Below are 20,068 nucleotides of genomic sequence, written 5' to 3'. Positions count from 1 at the left end.
AATATTGCTGTGGGTCATATATAGATGAGTTCATTTGTGAGTCACACATGGACCAAACCAGGTCAGGTCGGCAGATTTCCTTCCTTGAAGCATATTAGTAAACTCGCCTGATTTTTACAATAATTGCTGATAGTTGACATGGCCACCATCACTGAGATTAGTGACATCACAAATTTATTAACTGAACTCAAATTACACCAACTGCCATTGTGGGATTTGACCCTATATTTCGAGAGCATTTGCCTGGATGTCTGATTACAAGGTTAATGGATTTAGCACTATGCCACAATATTTTCTTAAACTCTTATCACCCTTAGTGTGTTTAAATATTTCTTACCTTCTCTCTTGAATAATCTGATTCTAGCTTTTAAGTTATAACAATGATATAAAAGAGGACCAGGAGTAGACTGCTTAGCCCCTCAAGCCTATTCCACTTTTCAATAAGATCATGGCCAATGTGTTTATGTTTTGAATTCGACATACCAATCAATGCCTGATAACTTTGATTGCTTTACCTAACAGGAATCTGCCATAAAACATTTGATTTAATGAATGTGCCTCGATTGCCTTTTGAGTCAGAGTTCCACATTCACATAATTCTCCAAAATAACCTCATCACTGTCCTCAAGGGATGATGACTAACATTAAAGCATTGCCTCCTAGTTCTGAACTAACCTACAAGGGTAAACATGTTTTCCATGTTCACCTTGTCCTGATGTTTCAAGGTTCAATGAATTTCTATTTAGTCATCTTTCATTCTTCCAAACTCCAGAGGAAACAAACCCAGTCTGTAAGCTTTTCCTCATAGAGGAAGCATTGGAGGCTGAGGGGTGACCTTATAGAGGTCTATAAGATTATGAGGGGAATGCTTAGGGTAAATAGACAAGGTCCTTTCCTCAGATTAGGAGTGTCCAAAGCTAGGGGGCATAGGTTTAAGGTGAGAAGGGAAAGATTCAAAAGGGATCTAAGGTGCAACTCTTTCAAGCAGAATGTGGTGTGTATATGGAATGAGCTGCCAGAGGAAATGGTGGAGGCTGGTACAATTACAACATTTAAAAGGGATTTGTTTGGATATATGAATAGGAAGAATTCAGAGGGATATAGGCCAAATGCTGGCAAATAGGACTAGATTAATTTAGAATATCTGATCAGCATAGTCAAGGTGGATCAAAGGATGTGTTTCCGTGCTGTACATCTCTATGTAAAGAGATAGGACGCAAAAGTAAATGTCCATCAGACAGTAATTAACAAGCTGTGAACAGTCCAGGATGGTCTGAGGTCGTAAAAGTGACTATAAAATAAAATGTTTCTAACAGCAAGGAAATTATGTGACCCTATTTGCAACAGGTGTTGCCAATAGACTAGGCTTTCCACTGGCCTGACGGAATGTTAAATCACCAAAAAATGTATATCTCTGTGTTTTGCAGCAGATGTATTGTACAACTATATTATGTAAAGGGGATGCAACATCCTTGAAGCATTGAAAGATCAGCATCACTCCAGTTTAAATCATATAGTGCAATATAACTTCTGTGCAAATCATCAGATCTGGCAGAGGAACACTGTAACCTACTTCAATGATAGATCCACAAAACAAAACTGCCCGCATCACCGAGTGAAGGCAGAGCCAACAAATAAAATCATTATTGGTCAAAAAGAACTTTCCTCCTATTGTTCAATGTAACATCATGGGATCCATCTGAAAAGCAGATGGGGCTTATGTTTAACATTTCATCCAAAAAGCTTTTCTTTGGGTAAGGCGGGGCATAATTGTAATGTCACTAGATTGGTAATGCAGAATGCCAGGCTAATGTTCTGGGGACATTGGTATCATAGAATCCCTACAGTGTGGAAACAGGCCATTTGTCCCATCAAACCCGCACCAACATCTGGCCCAGACCCACCCACTGTCTTATCCTTATAATCCTGCATTTCCCGTGGTTAGTCCACCTAGCCTGCACATCCCTGGACACAATGGATAATTTAGCATGGCCAATCCACCTAACTTGCACATCTTTGGACTGTGGATGGAAACTGGAGCACCCAGAGGAGACCAAGCAAACATGGGGAGATTGTGCAAATTCCACACAGACAGTCGTCCGAATGTGGAATCAAACCTGGGTCCCTGGTGCTGTGAGGCAGCAGTGCTAACTACTGTGCCACCCAGTCCGAATCCCAATATGGCAGAAGGTGAAATTTGAGCTCAATAAAATCTGAAATTAAGAAAAAGCTGGTCTCCTGGCAACCACAGTGGCACGGTGGTTAGCACTGCTGCCTTACAGCGCCAGAGACCCAGGTTCAATTCCTGCCTCAGGCGACTTTGCACATTCTCCCTGTGTCTGTGTGTGTTTCTTCCGGGTCTCCGGTTTCCTTCCACAGTCCAAAGATATGCAGGTTAGGTGAATTGGCCATGGTAAATTGCCCGTAGTGCTAAGTGCAGGGGTAAATGTAGGGGAATGGGTCCGGTTGGGTGCGCTTCGGCGGGTCGGTGTGGACTTGTTGGGCCGAAGGGCCTGTTTCCACACTGTAAGTAATCTAATCTAATCACTACACCACTTTCAATTTTCATGAAAAACCTTCACTGTTGTCCTTTTAGGGAAGGAAATCTGCCATCCTTACCTGGCCTGGTCTACCTGTGACCCCAGAACCTCAGCATTATCCTGACTCCTTACATCTGGGTATTAAAATTCTGACAATTAATGACACCCACATCCCCTGAACAAACAAAACCCTTACAATTACTTCAAATACACAGTAGGCTGGAAACCCCATCAAGCCCCAGGCAATATCTGTAGAAAGTTAACGTTTGTAATCTTTTATCGTTTGAAGATACTATTGATTGATCAGTTTATAATGAAGAACAATAGCAGCAACAACTTACATTCACATACTGTAATAAAGCTTTCCAATGCATTAGGGGAGATGATGGCCTGTTGGTATTATCATTGGGCTATTAACCCAGAGACCCACATCAGGTTTTGGAGACCTGGGTTCAAATCCCGCCATGGCAGACAGTGAAATTTTAAGTCACTAAAAAGTCTAATGATAACCATGAGTTGATTGTTGGTAAAACCCATCGGGATCACTACTGTCCTTCAGGGAAAGAAGCCGCTGGCCTACATGTGACTCCAGACCCACAGCAATGTGGTTGATTCTTAACTGCCCCTCTGGGCAATAAATGCTGCCTGATCAGGAAAGTCCTCATCCTTTGAATGAATTTTAAAAAAGGCACTGCCCAGGAGGACCCTAAAATGCATTTTGATAGCAAACCACATAAGATAATATGCTGGCAGATGACTAAATGCTTGGTCAAAGAAGAATGTTTTAAGGAGTGTCTTAAAGGGGAAAAGAGAACTGAAAAGGAAATGTTTTGGGAGGGAATTGCAAAGACTAAAACACTGGAAGCACTAATAAGTGATCAAATTCAGCAATGGTAAGAAGGTGGAATTGGAAGAGTGGAGATGTTTTGAACAGTTCTGGAGATGGAAGGGAATGTAGAGACCAGAAGAAGTGAGGACATAGTGGTATTGAAAAAAGAAAGGTGAGAATTGTAAGGTCAAGGCATTGCATAACCAAGTGAACAAGACTTTGTGTGAGTGAGGACACAGGTAGCCAAGTTTCAGATGGTCTCAGGTTTTTGTAACAGAGCAAGGAAAAGGGAATGGATGGTGAAATCAATAAAGAAAAAGGGTGACCTGGAAAACGAGAGTAGGAGATGATCTAATGGCAGGAGAGGTCAAGACAAGAGTTGAAAAGCAGGACAGCACCATCTAGTGGTGCTGTTATCTCCCCCAATGGAAATTGCTTTAAAAGGTGCCTCTGTGATATCTACATTGAAACTTTAGTTGGGAGCAAGTAATATTTTAAAAAAGTGATCAAATGTGTGTTTGATGCTTCTGGGAGTCAGTGACAAAAGTGCTGAAGATCATTGAGAATGAAATGAAGCAAGAAAGGGTTGAGAGAATAAACAAGGAATTGGAGGTTACTGTAGAGACACGAAACACTGGAATTATACCGAAGTGTTACTTTTCTCCTTTAGACAAACAAAGTTGGAAATTAACTGCAGTTGGCAAATGGAATTTCTCAGGCCAAATTACAGCACTGTTTATTGTTAAACTTAAAGAAAGATTTGCATTCAAGCAGGTGGAGACCTTTGTCCTTTCGAGATGAGTGAGAGAATTGAGCGTCACAAGTAAGTTTGTTGCAAGTTAAAAGCTTCTTTCAGTGTCTCAGTCAGCCAGGAAATGTAAAGAATGCCTGACAGATTAAAAAGTAACCAGAAGATGATCAGAAAATGTGTTTGAAGTTGCTGTTTGCCAGGTATGCAATGAAATTCTGCTGTGTGGCATGACACATGATCATCTGATCTTTAAACCACCTGAATGGTTTCACTCCCTTGCATAAATGCCCCCTTATGTCACATGATTTGAACACAATGATACCCTATTGTGGCCTCTGCCATCAACTGATGCAAACAAAAGCATTTTTTTTTAAATAAAGTTTGCTTCCCACCTCTTTCTATGCTCACAGACCCCCAACATTTATTAAGTCACAAAACCAGTACAGTAGAGAAAGTGGTTGTTCAGCCCATGGTGCTTCTGCTAGCTCTTTGCAGGAGCTATACAATTGGCTCATTCTCATGCTTTTTCCCGTTAGCTCCGTAAATGTTTCCTTCTCACGTATTTATCTAATTTCCTGTTGAAGAGTTATTACTGAATCTGCTTCCGACATCCTTTCAGGCCGTGCATTCCAGATCATAACAACCCCACTGTGTAAACATTCTCGCATTCATGTCACCTTTGTCCCTTTTGGCAATGAGTTCTTGGCATAGAGAATGCGGCCTCCTCTTCCAGTGGGCCAGGACAATGGGTCAGGATTGTCTCTCATTATTATGTTCCTCACTTGTGAGATAAACACCGGTGTGGAAGCAGGGTGGCTTTCAGCAGCTAAGGAGCTGAGGTCGGGATGGAGTCACACAATGTTAAAGTGGTGGAAATAGGCTGGCTTAGAGATGGAGCAGATGGGGGTCTAATATGACACTGGTGGTTGCAAACAACCTGGTTCAGGCTCAGATTGGTGCAGGTTGTTGTTGTATTGGGCGTTCACTCCGCTCAGTTGGTTGGATGGCTGGCTTGCAGTGCAGAGTGATGGATTGAATTCCCACACTGGCTGAGGTTACCATGAAGGGCTCTCCTTCTCACCCTCTCCCCTCATCTGAGGTGTGGTGACCCTCAGGTTAAATCACCACCAGTTGTCTCTCTCTCTCTCTCTCTCTCTGATGAAAAAGCTATGGTCTGGTAGCACTATGGCAACTTTAGCTCTTTGTTGCATTAAGACTAAAGTGATATGGAAGATAATGAACACAATGGAAGGCTCCTTGTTGAGGATTATGACATTAAGGTAAAGTCGCCATTGTTCTACCGGACTCTGTTGACATTGGTGATGGAGTAGAAAGTGATGTTTGCTGAAATCAAATAGTCAATGATGGACAGTGAGTGATTGATAAGTTTTTCATGTGTTTCAATCCATAGCTTCAAACTGACATTTTGAGTGACATAAAATTACCTTGCATTAAAAGTAAAGAAGATGGGCTACCCTGTTATATTTTAAATTTACTCTCCTCTGGTTCTTTATTCCTGAATGGGAGAGAAGTAGCCAGTTTGTTGTCAGACTTTGGCCAATCCCAATATCAGGGATTGATCCAGTAAAAAAACTTAATTGCATGCTTCTGATCTTCCCCATCCTTTTTCACTCCATTCCCCAAATGTGGTGCAGGGTTTGTGGGGGTGGGTGTGAAGCAGGAAGAAGAGGGGTAGTGTGGAAACCTTGCAGGGAGTGACTCAGTGACTGTTGCCCCCTGCCCCGCCCCATTTCAGCAGATGAACGCACTTGCCAACCCGAGGGATATTTACTTAACTGAGTTGTCACGGAAAAGCAGAAAGTGCCATCTCTAAAATGGTATAAATGGGCCACAACAGATTACCAAACTGAAGTATGCAAAGTGTTAAACTTCACACTGGATTTCCTAGGGCATTCTGCTATATCTTGGCAGTTAAATGGTTCCCAGGACTAAATTTGAGAAGGTATGTGATGTTAATAAATCACAATGCACAAAGGAATGTAATATGTTTGATCTGCAAATCTGGCCCCCTTGAATACCACAAAGATTACTGGATGGCTTTAGCTTGCTATTGTTTGCAAAAGTGTGCTGGGAAGATTCTTCCACGCAGTAATTTACATACAGGTGCTAAAGAGGCCAGAGCTGTTGTACTAACTGTGGTCTCAGGTACTCTGCTTTATGCAGTACCTGAATAGGGCTGCTCAAATGGGATTGCTTCCTCAGATTAACTTTACAATGTCTTTCTCAGGAAGAGAACTCAGCCCTTGTAAGTAAGCATTGTCCTGTCAAGATCTTGCAAAAACCACCATTCCTATGTGGTTCAGCTGGTCAGAAACAGCTGAAAGGATTGGATGTTGTTCATTGTTTTAAATCACTGCCAGCAACATCTCCTTAACCCTTTAAGGGGTCAACCATCCTTTTCATTTTGATTTTCCGATGCCTTTATTCATTTTCAAGGAATTGAACATCTTCCCTCTGTTTGGAATATTGTGTGCTATACTGGTCTCCCTCCTATGAGAAGGATGTTGTGAAACTTGAAAAGGTTCAGAAAAGATTTACAAGGATGTTTCCAGGATTGGAGGATTTGAGCTATAGGAAAAGGCTGAATAGGCTGAGGCTATTTTCTCCTGAGGGTCGGAGGCTGAGGGGGTGATCTTATAGAGGTTTATAAAATCATGAGGGTGCATGGATAGAATAAATAGGCAAGGTCTTTTCCCTGGGGTGGGGTAGTCCAGAACTAGAGGGCATAGGTTTATGGCGCGAGGGGAAAGATATAAAAGAGACCTAAGGGTCAACTTTTTCACGCAAAGGATGGTTTGTGTATGGAAGGAGGTGCCAGGGGAGGCAGTGGAGGATAGTACAATTAGAGCATTTTAAAGGCATCTGGATGGGTATATGAATAGGAAGGGTTTAGAGGGATATAGGCTAAGTGCTGGCAAATGGGACTAGATTAAGTTAGGATGTCTGGTCAGCATGGATGAGTTGGACTAAAAGGTCGGTTTCCATGCTGTACATCTCTATGACTCAGGTGGATGTAAAAGCCTTGCTGGCAGTGCAACACTCCCTCAACATTGCACTGTAGTGCTAGCTTTGATTTGTAAATTCAAGTCTTCAAGTGGAACTTGACGCCACGACCTTCTGACTCAGATGAGAGTGCTACCATCTGGATGATAGCAAATGTTGACAATGATAAATTGGCAGTGGTACCAAACATCTTCATATAATGCTATTAATGTAAGAAAATGCCCTAAACTACCTCTTAGGAGTTTGATCAGAAATGCTCTGAGACCATACCAAAGAAAAGAACTATTAGCAAGGGCGATTAAGGGGTCCGCATAGAAATAGAGCAAAATTAATTCTTTACTTTACTAAATGCAAAGTTCCATAGAATCCTAGGATATAGAAGGCAGCCATTCAGTCACTGTGCTTGGGCAGGTCCTCTGGAAGGGAAACTCCCCAGCTTTTCTCCATCGCACTGCAAATCTTCTCTCTTCAAATGTTTGCCCAATATCCCACTCTCAGCCACTGAATTCCAGATCCTAGCCTCTCATTGTGCCATTGGTTGTGGAATGACTGCACAGAGGCCGTTATCCCATCACTAAGTGACCCTTTATTTCCATGAGCATAGTACAAAGGGCTCTGACCAGCCAGCTGAGAACCTGTTCCTTGAATAAGGAGACTCTCTGAATCTCCTGTTTATTTTTTTTTAACCCCCACACTACCACCTAACTGCGGTAGTGCTTATTTTTCTCCCCAGCACCCATGGTGTGTGTGTGCAGGTATGAGACGCAGTGAGAGACACAAGGTGCACGAATCTTTATTCAATTTCCACCACCAGGAAGATAGGAAAACACCCGAGTGGCCAGTGACAAGCAGTGCCCTTCACAAAAGGGCAATGCTGTGTGATCAAACAGTGAAGGGGAGGGCAGGGATTAAATCAAAATAGAGTTGGAGGGGGAAATAATGCACTCCACTCCCTGCGGCACCCACCTCTCACTGAACAACTCCAGGGTGTTGGTGGACACCGCGTGCTCCTTCTCCAAGGACATCCGGGCCCTAACGTAATCTCCTGTTTATGTCTGTCAGACAGGGCTCCCTGATTGGGCCAGGTTAATAACTCCAATCAAAGATCTCACAGTCCATGAGATCCTCCTCGCCCTCTTTCCAATCATTACATGTCATTTTACAGTTCTCCTTAAGTCTGTTTCCTCTTTTTCTCTTCCCTTCTATCAGCGTGAACAGTTTCTCCCCAACTATTATGTTCTCTATGGTTTGAACACTTTTTTATCGAATTTTCTTTCAACCCACTCTACTATAAGGAGAACAGCCTCATATATCCATTGAACTAAAATCCATCATCTGTGGAAACATTCTGGTAAGTCTTTTCTGCATTTTCATAAACCTCTTCTCTTCTATTCCACCTAGTGGCAGATGAGGCAGATGAACTTCATCCTTACATCCATAGCTAGATTTTCCTGGAATAAGTCACTATCCTGTTCCAGAGGCTACAGCCTGATGGGTGCCAATCTGCATTAAGCATGACCAACCAGAGGTCTGTCTCACTCTTACTTTGGCTTGCTAGTCAATTTGTTTGGCCACGTTATATATCCAGCAAAACATGGAGTGGGATGTGAATCCAGAGTTTCTGGTTACCCACTACAAATACACCTCCCGCAAATAGTTTCACATTTTTCCTAAAGTCAAGTTGAGACCATGTCATTAGCTTATAAATGTTCACTATAATTTCCTTGCTTGTGTTACAAAACCTAGGATTCCAATGTGAGAAAGAGAGAGAGAGAGAGAGAGAGATTAAAGAAAGAAAGGAAGGAAGGACAAAAGAAACAGAAAAAAAAGACATTGCATTTATCATCAGTTAAGGAGGTCACAAACTGCTTCACAGCCATCAAGGCCTTATGGAAGTTCAATCACTCCATAGAACCCTACACTGTGGAAATAGGCCATTCAACTCAACAAGTCCATACCAACCCTCCGAAGAATATCCCACCCAAACCCATTCCCCTACATTTACCCCTGACTAATGCACCTAACCTACATATTCCTGAACTCTATGTGCAATTCAGCCTGGCCAATTCACCTAACCTGCACATCTTTGGATTGTGGGAGGAAACCCACACAGACACGGGTAGAACATCCAACCGCCAACAGACAGTCACCCGATGCTGGAATTGAACCCAGGTTCCTGGCGCTGTGAGACAGCAGTGCTAACCACTGTGCCGCACTGTTGTTATGTAAGAAATGTGGCAGCCAATTTTTACAGAGCAAGCTCCCACAAACAATAATTAATAATGAGGGTTTAATCTATTGCAATATTTTGAGATAAACATATCCATTCATGTTAAAGTCAACCCTCTCTTCATTGCCACAAAATATCTGGGATTTTAATAAGATCGGTTCAAACTCTAAATGAGCTAGGAAATGGCATAGGGCTAACTAACCTGAATACAGGATTATTAGCAATGAGTTGCTTGAGAGTGTTACCTCTTCTCTTGGTCTTCCCAATGCCCTGTTTAGAGAAATGCTTGGCTTCATTTCTGAAATTAGATAATCTCCATTCATAGCGGTCATAGATACAAAAACATAACTTGTCACATTACATGACAGCTCCACAATATTTTTCAATGGATCACACTGTAATTATTTTTCTTTCCTTTGCCAATGCTTTCTGACTCCTTTTCTCATTTCCTGCAGCTACTTTCTGAAGGTTGCACATGATCTCTGCAAGCCTCTATCAATTGGCCATTTATAATCATGTATCAGTAATCATTGGATTGGAATTGGTTCAAGAATGGTTCAACTTTGTGGATAGATTACTAAAGCTGGAATTGTTCTCCTTAGAGCAGAGAAGGTTGAGAGGAGATTTGATAGAGGTATTCGAATTGTGAGGGGTCTAGATGTTGGAGATAGAGAAATGGTTTTCATTGATGAAGCAGTGGAAGCAATGATAAGGTGACTTTAGAAAGAACCAAAAGCAACATGAAGAAACATTTCTTTACACAATGAATACTTATGATTTGGAACACACAGCTTGAAATGCTAGTGGAAGCAGATTCAATTGTGGTTTTCAAAATAATTAGATCATCATTTGAAGGGAAAACAGTAGTAGAGCAAGAGGGAAAGGGTTGGATATCAGAGTGAGCACAGATGGGACTGGGTGAATAGCTCTTGAAAAGAGCCGAATGGATTTGACGCCACATGGATTTGACAGTGTGAATAGCCTCTTCTGTGCTGTGATTCTGGTTAATTGGAGAGGTCGCGCTGAGAGTTGAGTTCTGTCTTCACTGGATATATGCAACACTTCCAGCAGGTGTCAGTATTTAGTGTTGAGCTGTTGGATGACAACCTCAGAAATCACAACACCAGGTTATAGTCCAACAGGTTTATTTAGAAGCACTAGATTTCGGAACGCAGAACTCTGAAAGCTAGTGCTTCCAAACAAACCTGTTGAACTATGTTAAAAAAATCACACAACACCAGGTTATAGTCCAACAGGTTTAATTGGAAGCACACTAGCTTTATTGGAAGCACACTAGCTTTACTTGGTGTTGTGTGATTTTTATCTTTGTCCACCCCAGTTCAACACTGGCTCCTCCACATCATATCTCAGGAATGTTCAGCCTGTGGTGATCTACCTGGCCAAGCTCAACCCACTTGAATGTGGTGACCACCTCTCTGTTTAGCACAAGTACAATATCTGGAAGGGAAACTGTGACGCATAGCTTTTCATATTAGGTTCCCAACCAATGCAATAATTAAACAACTATTGTAACATACCTTGCGAGCAGCGAAAACTGATTAATCATTTCAGAAAGAAAATCCAGCTCGATCAGAATCCAGCGACTGTTTGATTGACTTCCGTGAGCGGTGTCTCCTGATTTCTGATTCTATCAAAGTTTTAGAAATAAAAATTGTCAGAGACGTAAAACAGACTGTCAATTCGCTACCACCTATTCTAGACAATAGCGCAAACTCGAAATTACTCCCACTGAGTCTAGATATTAATCTGTCCACAAATTTCCTGTAAATGAGTTCATGGACTAGATTTCAAAACTTACCCAGCATTTGTTCCTGGATGGGAACCTACAAAATCTGATACTTCTGATTTCTCATGAGTAATATTTTCTGAAATGGTGAAAAATAGAAGGCAAGTACTAATGAGGCCAGACCACCGATTTTGGGACAGTCCCTGTGCAAAGGGACTTTCCTCAGCTTTGTGCAACCATCAGTGTTGTACAACTTGGTGCAACTGTGTACCTTACATTTGTCAACCTCTAGGTGGCAAAACTTGCCTGTAAATCACTGGGAAAGCAGTGGAAACTAATGGCTTGTGTACTTATCATCCCCCTTTTCCCCATCCCCTGACATCACAAGTCATCTTTGGATTGACATTGAAGTTCAATAAGGTTTATGTCCCATGGAACATTTTCTGTCTAGTTCAGTTTCCATATGATAATGTAAGGCACTGATACACCTATGTGAACATTCTCAATATAGCTGTTAACCTGTGTACGATTTTGTAGAAAGTATTTTAGTACTTTCATTCAAATGGCAATGATCACAAAATGTACCAAAATCTCTTCGATATTTACTGCTACATAAACTGCCTTAAAATGCTTAGCAAATATTTTCAGTGCTTTTAAACACTTAACACAAATTATATCACTAAAATTGCACATTTGCCAGAACTCATTCTTAATAAACCATCTCAGCTAATATCCCATTAAACAAAAAGGCTGCAGAGCTATAGGCTCGTTAGATGAATGGAAACATAATGGCAGATGTATTATATTGTAGGGAAGTGCAAAGTAATTCACTTTCATCATAGTATGGGGAAAATAATATTTTAAAAGCTAGAGACTTATAAGTGTTGATGTGCAAAGAGATTTGAGTGTGCGTGTGGAAGGAATACAGAAAGTTAGCACATGTGTACAGCAAATAATGAGGAAAGCAAAGTGACCTTTTTGCAAGTAAATTGAAGAACAGAAATGAAGACATTTTGTTACAATTGTACAGGGTTAGGTGAGACCAGATTTGAAATATAATGTTCTCGTCTTCAAATTTCAGAAAGAATATATTCACATTGATGGCATTGTAGTGAAGGTCCATTAATTAATCTCTGGGATGAGGGGCTTTATCCTGTGATGAAAGGCTGCACAGATTTGGTCCATTTTCTCTGGTGTTTAGTACAAGGAAAGGCAATCTCACTGAAACATTCAAGATTCCAAAGGGGCTTGATAGGAGAGATGCAGAGTGATTGTTTCCATGAGCCAGAGAATGTAAAACACAGGGGGTCTCGGCTCAAAATCAGGAGGTGATCATTTAGGACAACACGAGGGAACATTACTTCACCTAGAGTGTTCTGAATATTTTGAGTTCTCTGCCCCAAATGGTTATGGAGTCACCGTTGTTGAATGCATTTAAGGCTGGCATGGAGAGGATTTTAGTCCCTCAGAGAATCAAGCAATATTGGAAGCGACCAGGAAGGTGGAGTTGACGCCCAAGATCAGTCATGTTTGTATGGAATAGCAGGGTTGGCTTGACTGGCTGAACAGGTCTACTCCACCTCTTAGTTCTTATGTTCTTGTGTTAACTGCAGTGCAAACCTTCCCAACTGACATTCCAGAACATGAAAGTAACATTGAATGAAGAAATGCTATTCACCCTTCAAACCTGTTCAACAGGTCAAGTACAATCCACCGTATCCTGGACTCTTCCAAACTTTTAACTGTCATAGAGAAAATTCTGTTTGAATACTCCCTCAATCCTCTGACTTGGTTAATCTCAAGTCCAGTAGCAGCAGACTTAAACATCGGTAAGTTTGATGTGTTATATTAATGTTAACATCTGAAGACAGAAGCGCCTGTAGGATTGTCACATTATTTTGGGAAAGCTATTTGTTCCTGGGCCAAAATAACAGCACCATCACATGCATGCCAGAAAGGTAAATTTGGCATTTTAGGATTAAACCTTTTATAATCACAATAATCTTTAGCAATCAGCACCCTTGGGCTGTACTTATATTCAATTATTCAATACGGGTGTATCTCCTGAAGCTTTATGGTCAGTAGGATGAAGACTCTGTGGTCCATTTTGACTTCGTTAAAAATCACACTACACCAGGTTATAGTCGAACAGGTTTATTTGGAAGCACTAGCTTTTGAGGTGCTACTCCTTTATCAGGTGACAACCACCTGATGAAGAGGCAGCCTTGAAAGCTAGTGCTTCCAAATAAACCTGTTCGACTATAACCTGGTGTTGTGTGATTTTTAATTTAGTCCACCCCAGTCCAACACCGGCACCTCCAAACCATTTTGACTTTGTAATTTAATAAAGGTCAATAGTAAATTGGCGACCTGTTTTCATATCTCCAATTTTCAGCCCCGTTGAAGTGCAGTTGCCGAGTTGGACATAGCAAATTTGAACGAACATAACTGAAAGAAAGAATGGAGACCAGAGGGATAATTAGTGGCACCTGGAAGATCACACCTGTTTGTGGATTATAGGGATAACTATATTCCTGCTTTAGAAGTAACTACTGAACATGTGTGCAAGGAGCTATGTCAGAGTGATTTCAAATCACACAGGAGTATATATCTGTAGGCTCAGAAAATATACCTTGCACATATAGTTACATTTAATAAAGCCTGTTAATTTTCACTCACATGAGTAGACACCTGATCTTACAACGCTCCTCTTTGAATGAGATCTTTTATGTCCACCTGAAGGTAGATGAGGTCTCAACTTAAAATCTGACTTGGGGAATGGTGCACCCACCAGTATAGCACTCTCTCAGTTTTATAACAAGAAGTGTCAGCCTGGGGTTATAAGTTCAAGTTTCTGGAATGGTGTTTGAACCCCTAACCTCTGGCTCAGGTGGTAGTGGAAGTCTTAATCCTAATTTATAGGGCTATAAATTCTGTGTGTTAGGATGGAGCTCTCCACAATCACCTGATGAAGGAGCGGCGCTCCGAAAGCTAGTGTGCTTCCAACTAAACCTGTTGGACTATAACCTGGTGTTGTGTGATTTTTAACTGAAATACCTAGTAGAAGGCTCGAGCCACTCCATCCACTCCAGCCAGGATTTCTTTCACATCATCAAAGACACCAAAGTAGAGGATGACAAGGTCATGGTTTCTTTCGACGTGACAGCCCTATTCACATCAATAGATCCTCACCAAAGAAACACTGGCCTCACTACTAGACAAACCAAGGACACAAACATCTGACAGCACCAATTCCATCAGCAAGAACAGCATCGTCCAATTACTATACTGTGCCTCACAACACACTTCAACTTCAACAACAAGACCTACAAGCAAATCAATGGAACACCCATGGGATCACCAATATCAAGACTCTTAGCAGAAGCAGTTATGCAGAGGTTAGAACAAACAGCCAGTTTTCAACCCCATTTACCAACCTCTCAGAAAAAGAACCGGAAGTGATCTCACCAAGCTGAACAAACCAAGACACATAAATAGAAAGTGGGACAGAACACCACTGTTTCACTGGGTGCTCACTGATGATGTTACCTAGCATGGTTACAAAACATCTGAGAACAAATCTACCAACTCAGTGAGCAAACTTACAACCTAATTCTTTATCCCCTTCACCGTCAGGACAGATTACCTGAAGGTGCTGGCTATTTGGTTTGGTGGGGCTGGGGTATGCGCCAAAACCTGGGAGGTGCATATCACCAAAGTGAGGCAGAAATTAGGCAGATGGGACCAAATGAATTCATTGAGAGATGGAGCAGCTACATTGGGACAGTTGGGAATAAAACCAAACAAGAATAGAAAACGTTACCCCCTCAGATTTCCCACCAAACTACAAGTTTCTCAACCTCCAGTCCTTTGATCTGCTTTCCAACTCTTTTCAACCTTGGTGGCATCTTACATGATAAGCCTTGGCATGTTGCCTAAGTTCTCAAAACAAAAATCTTTTTTGGTCCTTTTCGTTCATAGATAATGTTTCGTTACAAGCCTTGAAGCTATAAAATAAAAGATGGAATCCAATGATCCTTAAATAATAACCGGAACATGAGGTTTAAAAAAAAATCCCATTCCAGCATGTCTCTTCGTGTGTACTTAATTGGTAATGTGGAACGAGCACGAACATTTTTTGCTAAAACAAAACTTCAGTTTAAGGTGGAAACTAGTAATAAATAGCAAAGACATGGTATATGCCACATATGTTTTCAAATATGTCTCCTTTATTTCAAACATGCATTCACTATGTATGTTCTTAAATAGAAGCCCCTTACTGAAGACTTTTTGGAGAACTTGGCACTGATTTATGCTTTGTGTACAATAGTTTTTTGGAACAGTAGGAAGAGAGGAAAGATGTGTAAATAGTATGCAAATAATGTGGGTGTTCTAATGTTTCCAACATCGCTCTTTAATGATTCTACTAAGTGATCATCTTTTCAGAAGACCACCCTAGCAAGCTGGGCAGTAGCAATAGCAAAGGTTTCGCCTTGAGTTGAAATATCTGTAAAAGATCAGCCAGCTACTTCCTCTATGTAATGCCTAAGCCAACGCTGATACCAGATGTTAGCCCCACCCAATGTATTTCAAACAATTAAACGTACCTTGAAAATGTGCCAAGATGTTTCATAGAGAGGAGATGGGATATGTAACAGCAGATAGCAGATTAAAGATAAGGCCTGAGGAAATAATATCTACTTAGCTCAGGCCGACATGTTCAGGAGTAGGAACCATTTTAATAGCTATGAATAGATTTTTACCACAAATTCAGAATTCACTCTGTCTTCTTAGTTACCGTGTGGCATTATCTGGACATTCAAAACTGAATATCTGCAAATATCCCCATTTCCAGATTTGCTATTTTCAAAATCTCAAACAAATTCTATTCAGTTTGGTCAATGTATAATATGATAGATAACTTGCATGAAGACTATAGAAATTACAGTGATCAAGTAATTAAAGAAATAAGGAAATCAAAGCGAGGGCATGAAAAAATATAAGCAAGTTAAAAACCCAAAGATGTGCGGGTTAGGTAGATTGGCCATGCTAAATTGTCCTGTAGTGTCCAGGTATAGGCAGGCTAGGTGGGTTAGCCTTGGGAAATGCACGGTTATAGGGATAGGACGAGGTGTGGAATGGGGTGGGATGCTCTTCGGAAGCTCAGTGCAGACTCGATGGGTTGAATGGCCTCTCCTTGCATTGTAGGGATTCGCTGATTCTATGTTGTACCAGTATATAAAGAACAAAAGGTGGTTAAGGAAAAAAATGGATCTATCAGAAATGGAGAAGAGAATTTGTGTGAAGATGGGAAAAAATTTACATTAAGTTTTGTCTCCATATTCATAAAGGAAAGGGATGATATGAATATAGTAATCCAAGAGGAGCAATGTGAAATATTGGACAAAATAATCATAATGAGAGAGAAAGTGTTGGAATTGAAGGAGGTCAGGGAGGAAATAACAGATGCTCTGAGGATTATTTTCCAATCTTCACTAGACACAGATGAGTTGCTGGAAGACTAGAGGAATGCAAACATTGTTCCATTATTTAAAAGTGTACAAAGGAAATGCCAAACAATCAGTTAGTTTTAATTGAGTGGTGGGCAAATTGTTAGAATCAATCCTGAGAGCTCAGAGAAACTATTGCTTAGAAAGTCATGGACTAGGTAGGGACAGTCAACATGGCTTAATTAACGGAGAGTAATGTGTCAAATTGTATCCAAAGCTTGGCTTAGTAACAGGAAACAAAGGGTAATGGTCAATGGTTGTCCTTGTGAATGGAAAGCTGTTTCAAGTGGTATTCTGCAGGGCTCAGTGTTGGGACCCATGCTGTTTGTTTTATACATTAACGATTTAGGTTTGAACATGGTGGAACACAACTGGAAAATTTGCAGATGACACAAAAATTCGCCATTCATTGTTCATGTAGGGGATAGCTGTAAGCTTCAAAGTGGTATAGATGGATTGATGCAGTGGGCCAGAAAGTGGCAGATGGAGTTCAACTCTGATACGTGTGAGATAACACAATTAGAGAGATCAAGTAGTAAAAAGGTTACACAATAAACAGGAATACACTGGGAGGGGTACACAAAGCAAGAGATCTTGGTATGCAAGTGTATGGGTCCCTAAAGGGAACAGCACAAGTAGATAAGGTTATAAAGAAGGCATATTTTCTCCTTCTTTGGCAGAAGTAGAGATACAGAAGTAGGAATGTAAGGATGAAACTGTATAAGAAGCTAGTGAGGCCACGACTTGAGTATTGTGTGTTATTCCGGTCACCATCTTAAAGGAAGGATGTAATTGTTCTGGAGAGAGGGCAGAGAAGATTTACTAGAATATTGCCAGGACTGTGGAATTGTAGCTACAAGGAGAGATTGGAGACGTTGAGATTGTTTTCCTTGGAACAGAGAAGGTAAAGGGGTGATATCATTGAGGTATACAAAATTGTGAGGGGTAGAGATAGAGTATACAGGAGGAACCTGTTACCTTGACCAGGGACTTCAAAGACCTAGGGTCATAGATTCAAATTAAATGGCAGAAGGATTAGAGAGGATGTGAGAAAGAAACACTTTTAACACAGAGGGTGGTGAGTGTCTGGAATTCACTGCCTGAATATGCTGATGGAGGCAGAGATTGTAAACTTTTTAAAAAAGTATCTGGATCTGTAACTCAAATGCTGTAAGCAGCAGGGCTATAGGTCATGTGCAGGAAGATGGGATTAGAAAGGACATTTGGATGTCTTTGAGTTGGCATGGACATAATGGGTCCCCTTCTGAGCTGTATCATTTCTATGGTTCTAAACTATATACAGGGTACATTCCAGTGTAGTCAGAAAGCTAATCCAAGTCCTTCTGTTGAAGATTTGACATATGCTTTGTTCCTGTTGCTGTCCACATTTTTATAAAGCTATCAAAATATTTCACATGTCAACAGGTTATTTTTGTGTTCAGATTGTTATGAAGGTTAGGATCAACAGGCAAAAGGGATGAAAACACAGATACTGCAGTGCTCCAATTAACACATGCCCAAACCTAAAGCTACATCTTTCACAAGATAGGCATGTACTGGCATTGGTTAAGTATTGGCTAATAGATATTAGGGAGTAGGAACAAATGAGTTATTTTCACGGTGGCAGACTTGGTAACTGGTGGCGTACCACAAAGATTAGTATTTGGACTCCAAATGTTCACAATCTATACCAATGACTTGGACATGGGGACCAAGTGCAATACTTCCAAATTTGTGGATGATACAAAGCTAAGTGGAAATGTGCATTTCAAGGAAAATGTAAAATGTTTTCAAGAGGATTTGGATAGACTAAATGATTGGGCAATAACATGGCACATGGAATGTAATGTGGAAAATGTGAGGTTCTTCTCTTTGGTGGGAAGACAAATGAGCACAGTCTTTCTTAAATAAGAGGTGAGAGGTTGGAAAGTGCAGATAGGCAAAGGGGCTTGCAGTATTCCCGTTAATTATGTTTTCTTCTGTGCAGACTCTTGAGGTCTGTGCATAGGAGAGACTTCTGAAACTGGTAAGCAGTGCTGTAGACAGTGTCGACAGATTGATTGCCAAGCACAGAACCTCAAAGAGGGTATGTGCAGTTGCACAGCTGACAAGATATGTTGGGCTTGTGTGCCCTTGACAATAAGTCACCGAAGGCTAACATGCAGATGCAGCATGCTATTAGGAAACCTAATGGGACGTCAGCCTTTATTGCAAGAGGATATGAGTACAGGAGTAGTGAAGCCTTGCTTCAATTGTGTAAGAGCTTGGTTAGACCGTGAGTATAGTGTGCAGTTTTAGTCTTCTTATCGTAGGAACGATTGAATTGGCATGGATGGTGAGCAATGAAGGTTCATTAGACTTGTTCCTGGAATGACAGGACTGTCCTATGAAAAGAGATAGAGCAAATTGTGCTTGTATTCTATGAAATATGAGGAATGAGATTGAATTCTTAAAGGAATAGACAGGGTAGATGCAGTCAGCTGTTTCCCCAGTAGGAGACTCTAGAACCAGGGTCACGGTTTGAAAATAAGAGGAATGCCGTTGAAGACCGAGATGAGGAGAAATTCTTTTACAGAGATGGTGGTGAATCCTTAAAAGTCTCAACCCCTAGAGCGCTGTGGAAGCTCAGTATTTGAGTATGACCTTGGAGTGCAGGTTCATAACTCCTTGAAAGTGGAGTTGCAGGTAGATAGGATAGTAAAGAAGGCGTCGGGTATGCTTTCCTTTATTGGTCAGAGTATTGAGTACAGGAGTTGGGAGGTCATGTTGCGGCTGTACAGGACATTGGTTAGGCCACTGTTGGAATATTGCGTGCAATTCTGGTCTCCTTCCTATCGGAAAGATGTTGTGAAGCTTGAAAGAGTTCAGAAAAGATTTACAAGGATGTTGCCAGGGTTGGAGGATTTGAGCTACAGGGAGAGGCTGAACAGGCAGGGGCTGTTTTCCCTGGAGCGTCGGAGGCTGAGGGGTGACGTTATAGAGGTGTATAAAATTATGAGGGACATTGATCGGGTAAATAGGCAAAGTGTTTTCCCTGGGGTCAGGGAGTCCAGAACTAGAGGGCATAGGTTTAGGGTGAGAGGGGAAAAATATCAAAAAGACCTAAGGGGCAACTTTTTCATACAGAGGGTGGTACGGGTATGGAATGAGCTGCTAGAGGAAGTAGGGGAGGGTGGTACAATTGCAACATTTAAGAGGCATTTGGATGGGTATATGAATAGGAAGGGTTTGGAGTGATATGGGCCAAGTGCTGGCAGGTGGGACTAGATTTGGTTGGGATATCTGGTCGGCCTGGATGGTCTGTTTCTGTGCTATACATCTCTATGACTCTATGACTCTAAAGATTGATACGTCTTGATTACCAATGGCATAAAAGGTTACGGGAATAGTGTGGGCAAAAATCATTAAGTGTTTGATCAACCATGATTACATTAAAT

The sequence above is a fragment of the Chiloscyllium plagiosum genome, chromosome 26, assembly GCF_004010195.1.
Source record: "Chiloscyllium plagiosum isolate BGI_BamShark_2017 chromosome 26, ASM401019v2, whole genome shotgun sequence".
NCBI classification, from domain to species: Eukaryota; Metazoa; Chordata; class Chondrichthyes; order Orectolobiformes; family Hemiscylliidae; genus Chiloscyllium; species Chiloscyllium plagiosum.
The sequence above is the reverse complement of the archived record's forward strand: the minus strand, read 5'-3'. Positions refer to the sequence as shown.